Here is a 22,158-nt window from a genome sequence, read left to right as displayed (position 1 = left end):
GTGTCTGATCGAGAGAAGGAAAAAGAGGTGATTTTTAGCCACTCTCGATTTTGTACTTAGAAAAAATCCAATTTTTTTTTTTTTTTTTTCCGTTTTTTTTCTAAGTGTCTGATCGAGAGAAGGAAAAAGAGGTGATTTTTAGCCACTCTCGATTTTGTACTTAGAAAAAATCCAAATTTATTTTTTTTTTTTTCCGTTTTTTTTCTAAGTGTCTGATCGAGAGAAGGAAAAAGAGGTGATTTTTAGCCACTCTCGATTTTGTACTTAGAAAAAATCCATTTTTTTTTTTTTTTTTTTCTTTTTTTTTTCTAAGTGTCTGATCGAGAGAAGGAAAAAGAGGTGATTTTTAGCCACTCTCGATTTTGTACTTAGAAAAAATCCAAATTTTTTTTTTTTTTTTTTCCGTTTTTTTTTCTAAGTGTCTGATCGAGAGAAGGAAAAAGAGGTGATTTTTAGCCACTCTCGATTTTGTACTTAGAAAAAATCCAAATTTTTTTTTTTTTTTTTTCCGTTTTTTTTCTAAGTGTCTGATCGAGAGAAGGAAAAAGAGGTGATTTTTAGCCTCTCTCGATTTTGTACTTAGAAAAAATCCAAATTTTTTTTTTTTTTTTCCGTTTTTTTTCTAAGTGTCTGATCGAGAGAAGGAAAAAGAGGTGATTTTTAGCCTCTCTCGATTTTGTACTTAGAAAAAATCCAATTTTTTTTTTTTTTTTCTTTTTTTTTTCTAAGTGTCTGATCGAGAGAAGGAAAAAGAGGTGATTTTTAGCCACTCTCGATTTTGTACTTAGAAAAAATCCAAATTTTTTTTTTTTTTTTTCTGTTTTTTTTCTAAGTGTCTGATCGAGAGAAGGAAAAAGAGGTGATTTTTAGCCACTCTCGATTTTGTACTTAGAAAAAATCCAATTTTTTTTTTTTTTTTCTTTTTTTTTTAAGTGTCTGATCGAGAGAAGGAAAAAGAGGTGATTTTTAGCCACTCTCGATTTTGTACTTAGAAAAAATCCAAATTTTTTTTTTTTTTTTTTCCGTTTTTTTTCTAAGTGTCTGATCGAGAGAAGGAAAAAGAGGTGATTTTTAGCCACTCTCGATTTTGTACTTAGAAAAAATCCAAATTTTTTTTTTTTTTTTTTCCGTTTTTTTTTCTAAGTGTCTGATCGAGAGAAGGAAAAAGAGGTGATTTTTAGCCTCTCTCGATTTTGTACTTAGAAAAAATCCAATTTTTTTTTTTTTTTTTTCATTTTTTTTTCTAAGGGTCTGATCGAGAGAAGGAAAAAGAGGTGATTTTTAGCCACTCTCGATTTTGTACTTAGGAAAAATCCAAAAATTTTTTTTTTTTTTTTTCCGTTTTTTTTCTAAGTGTCTGATCGAGAGAAGGAAAAAGAGGTGATTTTTAGCCACTCTCGATTTTGTACTTAGAAAAAATCCAAATTTTTTTTTTTTTTTTTTCCGTTTTTTTTCTAAGTGTCTGATCGAGAAAAGGAAAAAGAGGTGATTTTTAGCCTCTCTCGATTTTGTACTTAGAAAAAATCCAAATTTTTTTTTTTTTTTTTCCGTTTTTTTTCTAAGTGTCTGATCGAGAGAAGGAAAAAGAGGTGATTTTTAGCCACTCTCGATTTTGTACTTAGAAAAAATCCAAATTTTTTTTTTTTTTTTTTCCGTTTTTTTTCTAAGTGTCTGATCGAGAAAAGGAAAAAGAGGTGATTTTTAGCCTCTCTCGATTTTGTACTTAGAAAAAATCCAAATTTTTTTTTTTTTTTTTTTCCGTTTTTTTTCTAAGTGTCTGATCGAGAGAAGGAAAAAGAGGTGATTTTTAGCCACTCTCGATTTTGTACTTAGAAAAAATCCAAATTTTTTTTTTTTTTTTTTCCGTTTTTTTTCTAAGTGTCTGATCGAGAGAAGGAAAAAGAGGTGATTTTTAGCCACTCTCGATTTTGTACTTAGAAAAAATCCAATTTTTTTTTTTTTTTTTCCGTTTTTTTTCTAAGTGTCTGATCGAGAGAAGGAAAAAGAGGTGATTTTTAGCCACTCTCGATTTTGTACTTAGAAAAAATCCAAATTTTTTTTTTTTTTTTTCCATTTTTTTTCTAAGTGTCTGATCGAGAAAAGGAAAAAGAGGTGATTTTTAGCTTCTCTCGATTTTGTACTTAGAAAAAATCCAAATTTTTTTTTTTTTTTTTTCCGTTTTTTTTCTAAGTGTCTGATCGAGAGAAGGAAAAAGAGGTGATTTTTAGCCACTCTCGATTTTGTACTTATAAAAAATCCAAATTTTTTTTTTTTTTTTTTCCGTTTTTTTTCTAAATGTCTGATCGAGAGAAGGAAAAAGAGGTGATTTTTAGCCTCTCTCGATTTTGTACTTAGAAAAAATCCAAATTTTTTTTTTTTTTTTTTCCGTTTTTTTTCTAAGTGTCTGATCGAGAAAAGGAAAAAGAGGTGATTTTTAGCCTCTCTCGATTTTGTACTTAGAAAAAATCCAAATTTTTTTTTTTTTTTTTTTCCGTTTTTTTTCTAAGTGTCTGATCGAGAGAAGGAAAAAGAGGTGATTTTTAGCCACTCTCGATTTTGTACTTAGAAAAAATCCAAATTTTTTTTTTTTTTTTTTCCGTTTTTTTTCTAAGTGTCTGATCGAGAGAAGGAAAAAGAGGTGATTTTTAGCCTCTCTCGATTTTGTACTTAGAAAAAATCCAATTTTTTTTTTTTTTTTTTTCATTTTTTTTTCTAAGTGTCTGATCGAGAGAAGGAAAAAGAGGTGATTTTTAGCCACTCTCGATTTTGTACTTAGAAAAAATCCAAATTTTTTTTTTTTTTTTTTCCGTTTTTTTTCTAAGTGTCTGATCGAGAGAAGGAAAAAGAGGTGATTTTTAGCCACTCTCGATTTTGTACTTAGAAAAAATCCAATTTTTTTTTTTTTTTTTTTCCGTTTTTTTTCTAAGTGTCTGATCGAGAGAAGGAAAAAGAGGTGATTTTTAGCCTCTCTCGATTTTGTACTTAGAAAAAATCCAAATTTTTTTTTTTTTTTTTCCGTTTTTTTTCTAAGTGTCTGATCGAGAAAAGGAAAAAGAGGTGATTTTTAGCCACTCTCGATTTTGTACTTAGAAAAAATCCAAATTTTTTTTATTTTTTTTTCCGTTTTTTTTCTAAGTGTCTGATCGAGAGAAGGAAAAAGAGGTGATTTTTAGCCTCTCTCGATTTTGTACTTAGAAAAAATCCAAATTTTTTTTTTCCGTTTTTTTTCTAAGTGTCTGATCGAGAAAATGAAAAATAGGTGATTTTTAGCCTCTCTCGATGTTGTACTTAGAAAAAATCCAAATTTTTTTTTTTTTTTTTTCCGTTTTTTTTCTAAGTGTCTGATCGAGAAAATGAAAAATAGGTGATTTTTAGCCTCTCTCGATTTTGTACTTAGAAAAAATCCAAATTTTTTTTTTTTTTTTTTCCGTTTTTTTTCTAAGTGTCTGATCGAGAGAAGGAAAAAGAGGTGATTTTTAGCCACTCTCGATTTTGTACTTACAAAAAATCCAATTATTATTTTTTTTTTTTCCGTTTTTTTTTCTAAGTGTCTGATCTAGAGAAGGAAAAAGAGGTGATTTTTAGCCTCTCTCGATTTTGTACTTAGAAAAAATCCAATTTTTTATTTTTTTTTTTCATTTTTTTTCTAAGTGTCTGATCGAGAGAAGGAAAAAGAGGTGATTTTTAGCCACTCTCGATTTTGTACTTAGAAAAAATCCAATTTTTTTTTTTTTTTTTCTGTTTTTTTTCTAAGTGTCTGATCGAGAGAAGGAAAAAGAGGTGATTTTTAGCCACTCTCGATTTTGTACTTAGAAAAAATCCATTTTTTTTTTATTTTTTTTCATTTTTTTTTCTAAGTGTCTGATCGAGAGAAGGAAAAAGAGGTGATTTTTAGCCACTCTCGATTTTGTACTTAGAAAAAATCCAATTTTTTTTTTTTTTTTTTCCGTTTTTTTTCTAAGTGTCTGATCGAGAGAAGGAAAAAGAGGTGATTTTTAGCCACTCTCGATTTTGTACTTAGAAAAAATCCAAATTTTTTTTTTTTTTTTTTCCGTTTTTTTTCTAAGTGTCTGATCGAGAGAAGGAAAAAGAGGTGATTTTTAGCCTCTCTCGATTTTGTACTTAGAAAAAATCCAAATTTTTTTTTTTTTTTTTCCGTTTTTTTTCTAAGTGTCTGATCGAGAGAAGGAAAAAGAGGTGATTTTTAGCCTCTCTCGATTTTGTACTTAGAAAAAATCCAATTTTTTTTTTTTTTTTTCATTTTTTTTTCTAAGTGTCTGATCGAGAAAAGGAAAAAGAGGTGATTTTTAGCCTCTCTCGATTTTGTACTTAGAAAAAATCCAATTTTTTTTTTTTTTTTTTTTCCGTTTTTTTTCTAAGTGTCTGATCGAGAGAAGGAAAAAGAGGTGATTTTTAGCCACTCTCGATTTTGTACTTAAAAAAATACAAATTTTTTTTTTTTTTTTTTCCGTTTTTTTTCTAAGTGTCTGATCGAGAGAAGGAAAAAGAGGTGATTTTTAGCCACTCTCGATTTTGTACTTAGAAAAAATCCAATTTTTTTTTTTTTTTTTCCGTTTTTTTTTCTAAGTGTCTGATCGAGAGAAGGAAAAAGAGGTGATTTTTAGCCACTCTCGATTTTGTACTTAGAAAAAATCCAAATTTTTTTTTTTTTTTTTCCGTTTTTTTTCTAAGTGTCTGATCGAGAAAAGGAAAAAGAGGTGATTTTTAGCTTCTCTCGATTTTGTACTTAGAAAAAATCCAAATTTTTTTTTTTTTTTTTTTCCGTTTTTTTTCTAAGTGTCTGATCGAGAGAAGGAAAAAGAGGTGATTTTTAGCCACTCTCGATTTTGTACTTAGAAAAAATCCAAATTTTTTTTTTTTTTTTTTCCGTTTTTTTTTCTAAGTGTCTGATCGAGAGAAGGAAAAAGAGGTGATTTTTAGCCTCTCTCGATTTTGTACTTAGAAAAAATCCAAATTTTTTTTTTTTTTTTTTCCGTTTTTTTTCTAAGTGTCTGATCGAGAAAGGAAAAAGAGGTGATTTTTAGCCTCTCTCGATTTTGTACTTAGAAAAAATCAAAATTTTTTTTTTTTTTTTTTTCCGTTTTTTTTTCTAAGTGTCTGATCGAGAGAAGGAAAAAGAGGTGATTTTTAGCCACTCTCGATTTTGTACTTAGAAAAAATCCAAATTTTTTTTTTTTTTTTTTCCGTTTTTTTTTCTAAGTGTCTGATCGAGAGAAGGAAAAAGAGGTGATTTTTAGCCTCTCTCGATTTTGTACTTAGAAAAAATCCAATTTTTTTTTTTTTTTTTTCATTTTTTTTTCTAAGTGTCTGATCGAGAGAAGGAAAAAGAGGTGATTTTTAGCCACTCTCGATTTTGTACTTAGAAAAAATCCAAATTTTTTTTTTTTTTTTTTTCCGTTTTTTTTCTAAGTGTCTGATCGAGAGAAGGAAAAAGAGGTGATTTTTAGCCACTCTCGATTTTGTACTTAGAAAAAATCCATTTTTTTTTTTTTTTTTTTCCGTTTTTTTTCTAAGTGTCTGATCGAGAGAAGGAAAAAGAGGTGATTTTTAGCCTCTCTCGATTTTGTACTTAGAAAAAATCCAAATTTTTTTTTTTTTTTTTTCCGTTTTTTTTCTAAGTGTCTGATCGAGAAAGGAAAAAGAGGTGATTTTTAGCCACTCTCGATTTTGTACTTAGAAAAAATCCAAATTTTTTTTATTTTTTTTTCCGTTTTTTTTCTAAGTGTCTGATCGAGAGAAGGAAAAAGAGGTGATTTTTAGCCTCTCTCGATTTTGTACTTAGAAAAAATCCAAATTTTTTTTTTTTTTTTTTCCGTTTTTTTTCTAAGTGTCTGATCGAGAGAAGGAAAAAGAGGTGATTTTTAGCCTCTCTCGATTTTGTACTTAGAAAAAATCCAAATTTTATTTTTTTTTTTTTCCGTTTTTTTTCTAAGTGTCTGATCGAGAGAAGGAAAAAGAGGTGATTTTTAGCCACTCTCGATTTTGTACTTAGAAAATTTTTTTTTTTTTTTTTCTGTTTTTTTTCTAAGTGTCTGATCGAGAGAAGGAAAAAGAGGTGATTTTTAGCCACTCTCGATTTTGTACTTAGAAAAAATCCAAATTTTTATTTTTTTTTTTCATTTTTTTTTCTAAGTGTCTGATCGAGAGAAGGAAAAAGAGGTGATTTTTAGCCACTCTCGATTTTGTACTTAGAAAAAATCCAAATTTTTTTTTTTTTTTTTTCCGTTTTTTTTCTAAGTGTCTGATCGAGAGAAGGAAAAAGAGGTGATTTTTAGCCACTCTCGATTTTGTACTTAGAAAAAATCCAAATTTTTTTTTTTTTTTTTTCCGTTTTTTTTCTAAGTGTCTGATCGAGAGAAGGAAAAAGAGGTGATTTTTAGCCACTCTCGATTTTGTACTTAGAAAAAATCCAAATTTTTTTTTTTTTTTTTTCCGTTTTTTTTCTAAGTGTCTGATCGAGAGAAGGAAAAAGAGGTGATTTTTAGCCTCTCTCGATTTTGTACTTAGAAAAAATCCAATTTTTTTTTTTTTTTTTTCATTTTTTTTTCTAAGTGTCTGATCGAGAGAAGGAAAAAGAGGTGATTTTTAGCCACTCTCGATTTTGTACTTAGAAAAAATCCAATTTTTTTTTTTTTTTTTTTCCGTTTTTTTTCTAAGTGTCTGATCGAGAGAAGGAAAAAGAGGTGATTTTTAGCCTCTCTCGATTTTGTACTTAGAAAAAATCCAATTTTTTTATTTTTTTTTTTCCGTTTTTTTTCTAAGTGTCTGATCGAGAAAAGGAAAAAGAGGTGATTTTTAGCCTCTCTCGATTTTGTACTTAGAAAAAATCCAAATTTTTTTTTTTTTTTTTTTCCGTTTTTTTTCTAAGTGTCTGATCGAGAGAAGGAAAAAGAGGTGATTTTTAGCCACTCTCGATTTTGTACTTAGAAAAAATCCAAATTTTTTTTTTTTTTTTTTCCGTTTTTTTTCTAAGTGTCTGATCGAGAGAAGGAAAAAGAGGTGATTTTTAGCCACTCTCGATTTTGTACTTAGAAAAAATCCAATTTTTTTTTTTTTTTTTCCGTTTTTTTTCTAAGTGTCTGATCGAGAGAAGGAAAAAGAGGTGATTTTTAGCCACTCTCGATTTTGTACTTAGAAAAAATCCAAATTTTTTTTTTTTTTTTTCCGTTTTTTTTCTAAGTGTCTGATCGAGAAAAGGAAAAAGAGGTGATTTTTAGCTTCTCTCGATTTTGTACTTAGAAAAAATCCAAATTTTTTTTTTTTTTTTTTCCGTTTTTTTTCTAAGTGTCTGATCGAGAGAAGGAAAAAGAGGTGATTTTTAGCCACTCTCGATTTTGTACTTAGAAAAAATCCAAATTTTTTTTTTTTTTTTTCCCGTTTTTTTTCTAAGTGTCTGATCGAGAGAAGGAAAAAGAGGTGATTTTTAGCCTCTCTCGATTTTGTACTTAGAAAAAATCCAAATTATTTTTTTTTTTTTTTCCGTTTTTTTTCTAAGTGTCTGATCGAGAAAAGGAAAAAGAGGTGATTTTTAGCCTCTCTCGATTTTGTACTTAGAAAAAATCCAAATTTTTTTTTTTTTTTTTTTCCGTTTTTTTTCTAAGTGTCTGATCGAGAGAAGGAAAAAGAGGTGATTTTTAGCCACTCTCGATTTTGTACTTAGAAAAAATCCAAATTTTTTTTTTTTTTTTTTCCGTTTTTTTTCTAAGTGTCTGATCGAGAGAAGGAAAAAGAGGTGATTTTTAGCCTCTCTCGATTTTGTACTTAGAAAAAATCCAATTTTTTTTTTTTTTTTTTCATTTTTTTTTCTAAGTGTCTGATCGAGAGAAGGAAAAAGAGGTGATTTTTAGCCACTCTCGATTTTGTACTTAGAAAAAATCCAAATTTTTTTTTTTTTTTTTTCCGTTTTTTTTCTAAGTGTCTGATCGAGAGAAGGAAAAAGAGGTGATTTTTAGCCACTCTCGATTTTGTACTTAGAAAAAATCCAATTTTTTTTTTTTTTTTTTTCCGTTTTTTTTCTAAGTGTCTGATCGAGAGAAGGAAAAAGAGGTGATTTTTAGCCTCTCTCGATTTTGTACTTAGAAAAAATCCAAATTTTTTTTTTTTTTTTTTCCGTTTTTTTTCTAAGTGTCTGATCGAGAAAAGGAAAAAGAGGTGATTTTTAGCCACTCTCGATTTTGTACTTAGAAAAAATCCAAATTTTTTTTATTTTTTTTTCCGTTTTTTTTCTAAGTGTCTGATCGAGAGAAGGAAAAAGAGGTGATTTTTAGCCTCTCTCGATTTTGTACTTAGAAAAAATCCAAATTTTTTTTTTTTTTTTTTCCGTTTTTTTTCTAAGTGTCTGATCGAGAGAAGGAAAAAGAGGTGATTTTTAGCCTCTCTCGATTTTGTACTTAGAAAAAATCCAAATTTTATTATTTTTTTTTTCCGTTTTTTTTCTAAGTGTCTGATCGAGAGAAGGAAAAAGAGGTGATTTTTAGCCACTCTCGATTTTGTACTTAGAAAAAATCCAAATTTTTTTTTTTTTTTTTTCTGTTTTTTTTCTAAGTGTCTGATCGAGAGAAGGAAAAAGAGGTGATTTTTAGCCACTCTCGATTTTGTACTTAGAAAAAATCCAAATTTTTTTTTTTTTTTTTCATTTTTTTTTCTAAGTGTCTGATCGAGAGAAGGAAAAAGAGGTGATTTTTAGCCACTCTCGATTTTGTACTTAGAAAAAATCCAAATTTTTTTTTTTTTTTTTTCCGTTTTTTTTCTAAGTGTCTGATCGAGAGAAGGAAAAAGAGGTGATTTTTAGCCACTCTCGATTTTGTACTTAGAAAAAATCCAAATTTTTTTTTTTTTTTTTTTCCGTTTTTTTTCTAAGTGTCTGATCGAGAGAAGGAAAAAGAGGTGATTTTTAGCCACTCTCGATTTTGTACTTAGAAAAAATCCAAATTTTTTTTTTTTTTTTTTCCGTTTTTTTTCTAAGTGTCTGATCGAGAGAAGGAAAAAGAGGTGATTTTTAGCCTCTCTCGATTTTGTACTTAGAAAAAATCCAATTTTTTTTTTTTTTTTTTCATTTTTTTTTCTAAGTGTCTGATCGAGAGAAGGAAAAAGAGGTGATTTTTAGCCACTCTCGATTTTGTACTTAGAAAAAATCCAATTTTTTTTTTTTTTTTTTTCCGTTTTTTTTCTAAGTGTCTGATCGAGAGAAGGAAAAAGAGGTGATTTTTAGCCTCTCTCGATTTTGTACTTAGAAAAAATCCAATTTTTTTATTTTTTTTTTTCCGTTTTTTTTCTAAGTGTCTGATCGAGAAAAGGAAAAAGAGGTGATTTTTAGCCTCTCTCGATTTTGTACTTAGAAAAAATCCAAATTTTTTTTTTTTTTTTTTTCCGTTTTTTTTCTAAGTGTCTGATCGAGAGAAGGAAAAAGAGGTGATTTTTAGCCACTCTCGATTTTGTACAAAGAAAAAATCCAAATTTTTTTTTTTTTTTTTTTCCGTTTTTTTTCTAAGTGTCTGATCGAGAGAAGGAAAAAGAGGTGATTTTTAGCCACTCTCGATTTTGTACTTAGAAAAAATCCAAATTTTTTTTTTTTTTTTCATTTTTTTTTCTAAGTGTCTGATCGAGAAAAGGAAAAAGAGGTGATTTTTAGCCTCTCTCGATTTTGTACTTAGAAAAAATCCAAATTTTTTTTTTTTTTTTTTCCGTTTTTTTTCTAAGTGTCTGATCGAGAGAAGGAAAAAGAGGTGATTTTTAGCCTCTCTCGATTTTGTACTTAGAAAAAATCCAAATTTTTTTTTTTTTTTTTTCCGTTTTTTTTCTAAGTGTCTGATCGAGAGAAGGAAAAAGAGGTGATTTTTAGCCTCTCTCGATTTTGTACTTAGAAAAAATCCAAATTTTTTATTTTTTTTTTTCCGTTTTTTTTCTAAGTGTCTGATCGAGAGAAGGAAAAAGAGGTGATTTTTAGCCTCTCTCGATTTTGTACTTAGAAAAAATCCAAATTTTTTATTTTTTTTTTCCGTTTTTTTTCTAAGTGTCTGATCGAGAGAAGGAAAAAGAGGTGATTTTTAGCCTCTCTCGATTTTGTACTTAGAAAAAATCCAATTTTTTTTTTTTTTTTCATTTTTTTTTCTAAGTGTCTGATCGAGAGAAGGAAAAAGAGGTGATTTTTAGCCACTCTCGATTTTGTACTTAGAAAAAATCCAATTTTTTTTTTTTTTTTCTGTTTTTTTTCTAAGTGTCTGATCGAGAAAAGGAAAAAGAGGTGATTTTTAGCCTCTCTCGATTTTGTACTAAGAAAAAAATTCAAATTTTTTTTTTTTTTTTTCCGTTTTTTTTCGAAGTGTCTGATCGAGAGAAGGAAAAAGAGGTGATTTTTAGCCTCTCTCGATTTTGTACTTAGAAAAAATCCAAATTTTTTTTTTTTTTTTTTCCGTTTTTTTTCTAAGTGTCTGATCGAGAGAAGGAAAAAGAGGTGATTTTTAGCCTCTCTCGATTTTGTACTTAGAAAAAATCCAATTTTTTTTTTTTTTTTTTTTTTTTCTAAGTGTCCGATCGAGAGAAGGAAAAAGAGGTGAATTTTAGCCTCTCTCGATTTTGTACTTAGAAAAAATCCAATTTTTTTATTTTTTTTTCTGTTTTTTTTCTAAGTGTCTGATCGAGAAAAGGAAAAAGAGGTGATTTTTAGCCTCTCTCGATTTTGTACTTAGAAAAAAATTCAATTTTTTTTTTTTTTTTTTCCGTTTTTTTTCTAAGTGTCTGATCGAGAGAAGGAAAAAGAGGTGATTTTTAGCCTCTCTCGATTTTGTACTTAGAAAAAATCCAAATTTTTTATTTTTTTTTTTCCGTTTTTTTTCTAAGTGTCTGATCGAGAGAAGGAAAAAGAGGTGATTTTTAGCCTCTCTCGATTTTGTACTTAGAAAAAATCCGAATTTTTTTTTTTTTTTTTTCCGTTTTTTTTCTAAGTGTCTGATCGAGAGAAGGAAAGAGGTGATTTTTAGCCTCTCTCTATTTTGTACTTAGAAAAAATCCAATTTTTTTTTTTTTTTTTTCATTTTTTTTTCTAAGTGTCTGATCGAGAGAAGGAAAAAGAGGTGATTTTTAGCCACTCTCGATTTTGTACTTAGAAAAAATCCAAATTTTTTTTTTTTTTTTTTCCGTTTTTTTTCTAAGTGTCTGATCGAGAGAAGGAAAAAGAGGTGATTTTTAGCCTCTCTCGATTTTGTACTTAGAAAAAATCCAAATTTTTTTTTTTTTTTTTCCGTTTTTTTTCTAAGTGTCTGATCGAGAAAAGGAAAAAGAGGTGATTTTTAGCCTCTCTCGATTTTGTACTTAGAAAAAATCCAAATTATTTTTTTTTTTTTTCCGTTTTTTTTGTAAGTGTCTGATCGAGAAAAGGAAAAAGAGGTGATTTTTAGCCTCTCTCGATTTTGTACTTAGAAAAAATCCAAATTTTTTTTTTTTTTTTTTTCCGTTTTTTTTCTAAGTGTCTGATCGAGAGAAGGAAAAAGAGGTGATTTTTAGCCACTCTCGATTTTGTACTTAGAAAAAAATCCAAATTTTTTTTTTTTTTTTCCGTTTTTTTTCTAAGTGTCTGATCGAGAGAAGGAAAAAGAGGTGATTTTTAGCCTCTCTCGATTTTGTACTTAGAAAAAATCCAATTTTTTTTTTTTTTTTTTTCCGTTTTTTTTCTAAGTGTCTGATCGAGAAAAGGAAAAAGAGGTGATTTTTAGCCTCTCTCGATTTTGTACTTAGAAAAAATCCTATTTTTTTTTTTTTTTTTTTCCGTTTTTTTTCTAAGTGTCTGATCGAGAGAAGGAAAAAGAGGTGATTTTTAGCCACTCTCGATTTTGTACTTAGAAAAAATCCAATTTTTTTTTTTTTTTTTCATTTTTTTTTCTAAGTGTCTGATCGAGAGAAGGAAAAAGAGGTGATTTTTAGCCACTCTCGATTTTGTACTTAGAAAAAATCCAAATTTTTTTTTTTTTTTTTTCCGTTTTTTTTCTAAGTGTCTGATCGAGAGAAGGAAAAAGAGGTGATTTTTAGCCTCTCTCGATTTTGTACTTAGAAAAAATGCAATTTTTTTTTTTTTTTTTTTCATTTTTTTTTCTAAGTGTCTGATCGAGAGAAGGAAAAAGAGGTGATTTTTAGCCACTCTCGATTTTGTACTTAGAAAAAATCCAAATGTTTTTTTTTTTTTTTTCCGTTTTTTTTCTAAGTGTCTGATCGAGAGAAGGAAAAAGAGGTGATTTTTAGCCACTCTCGATTTTGTACTTAGAAAAAATCCAATTTTTTTTTTTTTTTTTTCCGTTTTTTTTCTAAGTGTCTGATCGAGAGAAGGAAAAAGAGGTGATTTTTAGCCTCTCTCGATTTTGTACTTAGAAAAAATCCAATTTTTTTTTTTTTTTTTTCATTTTTTTTTCTAAGTGTCTGATCGAGAGAAGGAAAAAGAGGTGATTTTTAGCCACTCTCGATTTTGTACTTAGAAAAAATCCCAATTTTTTTTTTTTTTTTATCCATTTTTTTTCTAAGTGTCTGATCGAGAGAAGGAAAAAGAGGTGATTTTTAGCCACTCTCGATTTTGTACTCAGAAAAAATCCAAATTTTTTTTGTTTTTTTTTCCATTTTTTTTCTAAGTGTCTGATCGAGAGAAGGAAAAAGAGGTGATTTTTAGCCTCTCTCGATTTTGTACTTAGAAAAAATCCAAATTATTATTTTTTTTTTTTCCGTTTTTTTTCTCAGTGTCTGATCGAGAAAAGGAAAAAGAGGTGATTTTTAGCCTCTCTCGATTTTGTACTTAGAAAAAATCCAAATTTTTTTTTTTTTTTTTTCCGTTTTTTTTCTAAGTGTCTGATCGAGAGAAGGAAAAAGAGGTGATTTTTAGCCTCTCTCGATTTTGTACTTAGAAAAAATCCAATTTTTATTTTTTTTTTTTATTTTTTTTTTCTAAGTGTCTGATCGAGAAAAGGAAAAAGAGGTGATTTTTAGCCACTCTCGATTTTGTACTTAGAAAAAATCCAAATTTTTTTTTTTTTTTTTTCCGTTTTTTTTCTAAGTGTCTGATCGAGAGAAGGAAAAAGAGGTGATTTTTAGCCACTCTCGATTTTGTACTTAGAAAAAATCCAAATTTTTTTTTTTTTTTTTTCCGTTTTTTTTCTAAGTGTCTGATCGAGAGAAGGAAAGAGGTGATTTTTAGCCTCTCTCTATTTTGTACTTAGAAAAAATCCAATTTTTTTTTTTTTTTTTTCATTTTTTTTTCTAAGTGTCTGATCGAGAGAAGGAAAAAGAGGTGATTTTTAGCCACTCTCGATTTTGTACTTAGAAAAAATCCAAATTTTTTTTATTTTTTTTTCCGTTTTTTTTCTAAGTGTCTGATCGAGAGAAGGAAAAAGAGGTGATTTTTAGCCACTCTCGATTTTGTACTTAGAAAAAATCCAATTTTTTTTTTTTTTTTTTTCCGTTTTTTTTCTAAGTGTCTGATCGAGAGAAGGAAAAAGAGGTGATTTTTAGCCACTCTCGATTTTGTACTTAGAAAAAATCCAAATTTTTTTTTTTTTTTTTTCCGTTTTTTTTCTAAGTGTCTGATCGAGAGAAGGAAAAAGAGGTGATTTTTAGCCTCTCTCGATTTTGTACTTAGAAAAAATCCAATTTTTTTTTTTTTTTTTTCATTTTTTTTTCTAAGTGTCTGATCGAGAGAAGGAAAAAGAGGTGATTTTTAGCCACTCTCGATTTTGTACTTAGAAAAAATCCAAATTTTTTTTTTTTTTTTTTCCGTTTTTTTTCTAAGTGTCTGATCGAGAGAAGGAAAAAGAGGTGATTTTTAGCCACTCTCGATTTTGTACTTAGAAAAAATCCAATTTTTTTTTTTTTTTTTTTCCGTTTTTTTTCTAAGTGTCTGATCGAGAGAAGGAAAAAGAGGTGATTTTTAGCCTCTCTCGATTTTGTACTTAGAAAAAATCCAAATTTTTTTTTTTTTTTTTTCCGTTTTTTTTCTAAGTGTCTGATCGAGAAAAGGAAAAAGAGGTGATTTTTAGCCACTCTCGATTTTGTACTTAGAAAAAATCCAAATTTTTTTTATTTTTTTTTCCGTTTTTTTTCTAAGTGTCTGATCGAGAGAAGGAAAAAGAGGTGATTTTTAGCCTCTCTCGATTTTGTACTTAGAAAAAATCCAAATTTTTTTTTTTTTTTTTTCCGTTTTTTTTCTAAGTGTCTGATCGAGAGAAGGAAAAAGAGGTGATTTTTAGCCTCTCTCGATTTTGTACTTAGAAAAAATCCAAATTTTATTATTTTTTTTTTCCGTTTTTTTTCTAAGTGTCTGATCGAGAGAAGGAAAAAGAGGTGATTTTTAGCCACTCTCGATTTTGTACTTAGAAAAAATCCAAATTTTTTTTTTTTTTTTTTCTGTTTTTTTTCTAAGTGTCTGATCGAGAGAAGGAAAAAGAGGTGATTTTTAGCCACTCTCGATTTTGTACTTAGAAAAAATCCAAATTTTTATTTTTTTTTTTCATTTTTTTTTCTAAGTGTCTGATCGAGAGAAGGAAAAAGAGGTGATTTTTAGCCACTCTCGATTTTGTACTTAGAAAAAATCCAAATTTTTTTTTTTTTTTTTTCCGTTTTTTTTCTAAGTGTCTGATCGAGAGAAGGAAAAAGAGGTGATTTTTAGCCACTCTCGATTTTGTACTTAGAAAAAATCCAAATTTTTTTTTTTTTTTTTTTCCGTTTTTTTTCTAAGTGTCTGATCGAGAGAAGGAAAAAGAGGTGATTTTTAGCCACTCTCGATTTTGTACTTAGAAAAAATCCAAATTTTTTTTTTTTTTTTTTCCGTTTTTTTTCTAAGTGTCTGATCGAGAGAAGGAAAAAGAGGTGATTTTTAGCCTCTCTCGATTTTGTACTTAGAAAAAATCCAATTTTTTTTTTTTTTTTTTCATTTTTTTTTCTAAGTGTCTGATCGAGAGAAGGAAAAAGAGGTGATTTTTAGCCACTCTCGATTTTGTACTTAGAAAAAATCCAATTTTTTTTTTTTTTTTTTTCCGTTTTTTTTCTAAGTGTCTGATCGAGAGAAGGAAAAAGAGGTGATTTTTAGCCTCTCTCGATTTTGTACTTAGAAAAAATCCAATTTTTTTATTTTTTTTTTTCCGTTTTTTTTCTAAGTGTCTGATCGAGAAAAGGAAAAAGAGGTGATTTTTAGCCTCTCTCGATTTTGTACTTAGAAAAAATCCAAATTTTTTTTTTTTTTTTTTTCCGTTTTTTTTCTAAGTGTCTGATCGAGAGAAGGAAAAAGAGGTGATTTTTAGCCACTCTCGATTTTGTACAAAGAAAAAATCCAAATTTTTTTTTTTTTTTTTTTCCGTTTTTTTTCTAAGTGTCTGATCGAGAGAAGGAAAAAGAGGTGATTTTTAGCCACTCTCGATTTTGTACTTAGAAAAAATCCAAATTTTTTTTGTTTTTTTAATTTTTTTTTCTAAGTGTCTGATCGAGAAAAGGAAAAAGAGGTGATTTTTAGCCTCTCTCGATTTTGTACTTAGAAAAAATCCAAATTTTTTTTTTTTTTTTTCCGTTTTTTTTCTAAGTGTCTGATCGAGAGAAGGAAAAAGAGGTGATTTTTAGCCTCTCTCGATTTTGTACTTAGAAAAAATCCAAATTTTTTTTTTTTTTTTTCCGTTTTTTTTCTAAGTGTCTGATCGAGAGAAGGAAAAAGAGGTGATTTTTAGCCTCTCTCGATTTTGTACTTAGAAAAAATCCAAATTTTTTATTTTTTTTTTTCCGTTTTTTTTCTAAGTGTCTGATCGAGAGAAGGAAAAAGAGGTGATTTTTAGCCTCTCTCGATTTTGTACTTAGAAAAAATCCAAATTTTTTATTTTTTTTTTCCGTTTTTTTTCTAAGTGTCTGATCGAGAGAAGGAAAAAGAGGTGATTTTTAGCCTCTCTCGATTTTGTACTTAGAAAAAATCCAATTTTTTTTTTTTTTTTCATTTTTTTTTCTAAGTGTCTGATCGAGAGAAGGAAAAAGAGGTGATTTTTAGCCACTCTCGATTTTGTACTTAGAAAAAATCCAATTTTTTTTTTTTTTTTCTGTTTTTTTTCTAAGTGTCTGATCGAGAAAAGGAAAAAGAGGTGATTTTTAGCCTCTCTCGATTTTGTACTAAGAAAAAAATTCCAATTTTTTTTTTTTTTTTTCCGTTTTTTTTCGAAGTGTCTGATCGAGAGAAGGAAAAAGAGGTGATTTTTAGCCTCTCTCGATTTTGTACTTAGAAAAAATCCAAATTTTTTTTTTTTTTTTTTCCGTTTTTTTTCTAAGTGTCTGATCGAGAGAAGGAAAAAGAGGTGATTTTTAGCCTCTCTCGATTTTGTACTTAGAAAAAATCCAATTTTTTTTTTTTTTTTTTTTTTTTCTAAGTGTCCGATCGAGAGAAGGAAAAAGAGGTGAATTTTAGCCTCTCTCGATTTTGTACTTAGAAAAAATCCAATTTTTTTATTTTTTTTTCTGTTTTTTTTCTAAGTGTCTGATCGAGAAAAGGAAAAAGAGGTGATTTTTAGCCTCTCTCGATTTTGTACTTAGAAAAAAATTCAATTTTTTTTTTTTTTTTTTCCGTTTTTTTTCTAAGTGTCTGATCGAGAGAAGGAAAAAGAGGTGATTTTTAGCCTCTCTCGATTTTGTACTTAGAAAAAATCCAAATTTTTTTTTTTTTTTTTTCCGTTTTTTTTCTAAGTGTCTGATCGAGAGAAGGAAAAAGAGGTGATTTTTAGCCTCTCTCGATTTTGTACTTAGAAAAAATCCGAATTTTTTTTTTTTTTTTTTCCGTTTTTTTTCTAAGTGTCTGATCGAGAAAAGGAAAAATAGGTGATTTTTAGCCTCTCTCGATTTTGTACTTAGAAAAAATCCAAATTTTTTTTTTTTTTTTTTCCGTTTTTTTTCTAAGTGTCTGATCGAGAGAAGGAAAGAGGTGATTTTTAGCCTCTCTCTATTTTGTACTTAGAAAAAATCCAATTTTTTTTTTTTTTTTTCATTTTTTTTTCTAAGTGTCTGATCGAGAGAAGGAAAAAGAGGTGATTTTTAGCCACTCTCGATTTTGTACTTAGAAAAAATCCAAATTTTTTTTTTTTTTTTTTCCGTTTTTTTTCTAAGTGTCTGATCGAGAGAAGGAAAAAGAGGTGATTTTTAGCCTCTCTCGATTTTGTACTTAGAAAAAATCCAAATTTTTTTTTTTTTTTTTCCGTTTTTTTTCTAAGTGTCTGATCGAGAAAAGGAAAAAGAGGTGATTTTTAGCCTCTCTCGATTTTGTACTTAGAAAAAATCCAAATTATTTTTTTTTTTTTTCCGTTTTTTTTGTAAGTGTCTGATCGAGAAAAGGAAAAAGAGGTGATTTTTAGCCTCTCTCGATTTTGTACTTAGAAAAAATCCAAATTTTTTTTTTTTTTTTTTTCCGTTTTTTTTCTAAGTGTCTGATCGAGAGAAGGAAAAAGAGGTGATTTTTAGCCACTCTCGATTTTGTACTTAGAAAAAAATCCAAATTTTTTTTTTTTTTTTCCGTTTTTTTTCTAAGTGTCTGATCGAGAGAAGGAAAAAGAGGTGATTTTTAGCCTCTCTCGATTTTGTACTTAGAAAAAATCCAATTTTTTTTTTTTTTTTTTTCCGTTTTTTTTCTAAGTGTCTGATCGAGAAAAGGAAAAAGAGGTGATTTTTAGCCTCTCTCGATTTTGTACTTAGAAAAAATCCTAATTTTTTTTTTTTTTTTTTTCCGTTTTTTTTCTAAGTGTCTGATCGAGAGAAGGAAAAAGAGGTGATTTTTAGCCACTCTCGATTTTGTACTTAGAAAAAATCCAATTTTTTTTTTTTTTTTTAATTTTTTTTTCTAAGTGTCTGATCGAGAGAAGGAAAAAGAGGTGATTTTTAGCCACTCTCGATTTTGTACTTAGAAAAAATCCAAATTTTTTTTTTTTTTTTTTCCGTTTTTTTTCTAAGTGTCTGATCGAGAGAAGGAAAAAGAGGTGATTTTTAGCCTCTCTCGATTTTGTACTTAGAAAAAATGCAATTTTTTTTTTTTTTTTTTTCATTTTTTTTTCTAAGTGTCTGATCGAGAGAAGGAAAAAGAGGTGATTTTTAGCCACTCTCGATTTTGTACTTAGAAAAAATCCAAATGTTTTTTTTTTTTTTTTCCGTTTTTTTTCTAAGTGTCTGATCGAGAGAAGGAAAAAGAGGTGATTTTTAGCCACTCTCGATTTTGTACTTAGAAAAAATCCAATTTTTTTTTTTTTTTTTTTCCGTTTTTTTTCTAAGTGTCTGATCGAGAGAAGGAAAAAGAGGTGATTTTTAGCCTCTCTCGATTTTGTACTTAGAAAAAATCCAATTTTTTTTTTTTTTTTTTCATTTTTTTTTCTAAGTGTCTGATCGAGAGAAGGAAAAAGAGGTGATTTTTAGCCACTCTCGATTTTGTACTTAGAAAAAATCCCAATTTTTTTTTTTTTTTTATCCATTTTTTTTCTAAGTGTCTGATCGAGAGAAGGAAAAAGAGGTGATTTTTAGCCACTCTCGATTTTGTACTCAGAAAAAATCCAAATTTTTTTTGTTTTTTTTTCCATTTTTTTTCTAAGTGTCTGATCGAGAGAAGGAAAAAGAGGTGATTTTTAGCCTCTCTCGATTTTGTACTTAGAAAAAATCCAAATTATTATTTTTTTTTTTTCCGTTTTTTTTCTCAGTGTCTGATCGAGAAAAGGAAAAAGAGGTGATTTTTAGCCTCTCTCGATTTTGTACTTAGAAAAAATCCAAATTTTTTTTTTTTTTTTTTCCGTTTTTTTTCTAAGTGTCTGATCGAGAGAAGGAAAAAGAGGTGATTTTTAGCCTCTCTCGATTTTGTACTTAGAAAAAATCCAATTTTTATTTTTTTTTTTTATTTTTTTTTTCTAAGTGTCTGATCGAGAAAAGGAAAAAGAGGTGATTTTTAGCCACTCTCGATTTTGTACTTAGAAAAAATCCAAATTTTTTTTTTTTTTTTTTCCGTTTTTTTTCTAAGTGTCTGATCGAGAGAAGGAAAAAGAGGTGATTTTTAGCCACTCTCGATTTTGTACTTAGAAAAAATCCAAATTTTTTTTTTTTTTTTTTCCGTTTTTTTTCTAAGTGTCTGATCGAGAGAAGGAAAGAGGTGATTTTTAGCCTCTCTCTATTTTGTACTTAGAAAAAATCCAATTTTTTTTTTTTTTTTTTCTTTTTTTTTTCTAAGTGTCTGATCGAGAGAAGGAAAAAGAGGTGATTTTTAGCCACTCTCGATTTTGTACTTAGAAAAAATCCAAATTTTTTTTATTTTTTTTTCCGTTTTTTTTCTAAGTGTCTGATCGAGAGAAGGAAAAAGAGGTGATTTTTAGCCACTCTCGATTTTGTACTTAGAAAAAATCCAATTTTTTTTTTTTTTTTTTTCCCGTTTTTTTTCTAAGTGTCTGATCGAGAGAAGGAAAAAGAGGTGATTTTTAGCCACTCTCGATTTTGTACTTAGAAAAAATCCAAATTTTTTTTTTTTTTTTTTCCGTTTTTTTTCTAAGTGTCTGATCGAGAGAAGGAAAAAGAGGTGATTTTTAGCCTCTCTCGATTTTGTACTTAGAAAAAATCCAATTTTTTTTTTTTTTTTTCTTTTTTTTTTCTAAGTGTCTGATCGAGAAAAGGAAAAAGAGGTGATTTTTAGCCTCTCTCGATTTTGTACTTAGAAAAAATCCAAATTTTTTTTTTTTTTTTTTCCGTTTTTTTTCTAAGTGTCTGATCGAGAGAAGGAAAAAGAGGTGATTTTTAGCCACTCTCGATTTTGTACTAAGAAAAAATCCAAATTTTTTTTTTTTTTTTTTTCCGTTTTTTTTCTAAGTGTCTGATCGAGAGAAGGAAAAAGAGGTGATTTTTAGCCACTCTCGATTTTGTACTTAGAAAAAATCCAAATTTTTTTTTTTTTTTTCATTTTTTTTTCTAAGTGTCTGATCGAGAAAAGGAAAAAGAGGTGATTTTTAGCCTCTCTCGATTTTGTACTTAGAAAAAATCCAAATTTTTTTTTTTTTTTTTCCGTTTTTTTTCTAAGTGTCTGATCGAGAGAAGGAAAAAGAGGTGATTTTTAGCCTCTCTCGATTTTGTACTTAGAAAAAATCCAAATTTTTTTTTTTTTTTTTTCCGTTTTTTTTCTAAGTGTCTGATCGAGAGAAGGAAAAAGAGGTGATTTTTAGCCTCTCTCGATTTTGTACTTAGAAAAAATCCAAATTTTTTATTTTTTTTTTTCCGTTTTTTTTCTAAGTGTCTGATCGAGAGAAGGAAAAAGAGGTGATTTTTAGCCTCTCTCGATTTTGTACTTAGAAAAAATCCAAATTTTTTATTTTTTTTTTCCGTTTTTTTTCTAAGTGTCTGATCGAGAGAAGGAAAAAGAGGTGATTTTTAGCCTCTCTCGATTTTGTACTTAGAAAAAATCCAATTTTTTTTTTTTTTTTCTTTTTTTTTTCTAAGTGTCTGATCGAGAGAAGGAAAAAGAGGTGATTTTTAGCCACTCTCGATTTTGTACTTAGAAAAAATCCAATTTTTTTTTTTTTTTTCTGTTTTTTTTCTAAGTGTCTGATCGAGAAAAGGAAAAAGAGGTGATTTTTAGCCTCTCTCGATTTTGTACTAAGAAAAAAATTCAAATTTTTTTTTTTTTTTTTCCGTTTTTTTTCGAAGTGTCTGATCGAGAGAAGGAAAAAGAGGTGATTTTTAGCCTCTCTCGATTTTGTACTTAGAAAAAATCCAAATTTTTTTTTTTTTTTTTTCCGTTTTTTTTCTAAGTGTCTGATCGAGAGAAGGAAAAAGAGGTGATTTTTAGCCTCTCTCGATTTTGTACTTACAAAAAATCCAATTTTTTTTTTTTTTTTTTTTTTTTCTAAGTGTCCGATCGAGAGAAGGAAAAAGAGGTGAATTTTAGCCTCTCTCGATTTTGTACTTAGAAAAAATCCAATTTTTTTATTTTTTTTTCTGTTTTTTTTCTAAGTGTCTGATCGAGAAAAGGAAAAAGAGGTGATTTTTAGCCTCTCTCGATTTTGTACTTAGAAAAAAATTCAAATTTTTTTTTTTTTTTTTCCGTTTTTTTTCTAAGTGTCTGATCGAGAGAAGGAAAAAGAGGTGATTTTTAGCCTCTCTCGATTTTGTACTTAGAATAAATCCAAATTTTTTATTTTTTTTTTTCCGTTTTTTTTCTAAGTGTCTGATCGAGAGAAGGAAAAAGAGGTGATTTTTAGCCTCTCTCGATTTTGTACTTAGAAAAAATCCGAATTTTTTTTTTTTTTTTTTCCGTTTTTTTTCTAAGTGTCTGATCGAGAAAAGGAAAAATAGGTGATTTTTAGCCTCTCTCGATTTTGTACTTAGAAAAAATCCAAATTTTTTTTTTTTTTTTTCCGTTTTTTTTCTAAGTGTCTGATCGAGAGAAGGAAAGAGGTGATTTTTAGCCTCTCTCTATTTTGTACTTAGAAAAAATCCAATTTTTTTTTTTTTTTTTTCATTTTTTTTTCTAAGTGTCTGATCGAGAGAAGGAAAAAGAGGTGATTTTTAGCCACTCTCGATTTTGTACTTAGAAAAAATCCAAATTTTTTTTTTTTTTTTTTCCGTTTTTTTTCTAAGTGTCTGATCGAGAGAAGGAAAAAGAGGTGATTTTTAGCCTCTCTCGATTTTGTACTTAGAAAAAATCCAAATTTTTTTTTTTTTTTTTCCGTTTTTTTTCTAAGTGTCTGATCGAGAAAAGGAAAAAGAGGTGATTTTTAGCCTCTCTCGATTTTGTACTTAGAAAAAATCCAAATTTTTATTTTTTTTTTTCCGTTTTTTTTGTAAGTGTCTGATCGAGAAAAGGAAAAAGAGGTGATTTTTAGCCTCTCTCGATTTTGTACTTAGAAAAAATCCAAATTTTTTTTTTTTTTTTTTTCCGTTTTTTTTCTAAGTGTCTGATCGAGAGAAGGAAAAAGAGGTGATTTTTAGCCACTCTCGATTTTGTACTTAGAAAAAAATCCAAATTTTTTTTTTTTTTTTCCGTTTTTTTTCTAAGTGTCTGATCGAGAGAAGGAAAAAGAGGTGATTTTTAGCCTCTCTCGATTTTGTACTTAGAAAAAATCCAAATTTTTTTTTTTTTTTTTTCCGTTTTTTTTCTATGTGTCTGATCGAGAAAAGGAAAAAGAG

This window comes from Entelurus aequoreus, linkage group LG12, assembly GCF_033978785.1.
Source record: "Entelurus aequoreus isolate RoL-2023_Sb linkage group LG12, RoL_Eaeq_v1.1, whole genome shotgun sequence".
Classification (NCBI taxonomy): domain Eukaryota; kingdom Metazoa; phylum Chordata; class Actinopteri; order Syngnathiformes; family Syngnathidae; genus Entelurus; species Entelurus aequoreus.
Note: the sequence above shows the minus strand (reverse complement) of the source record.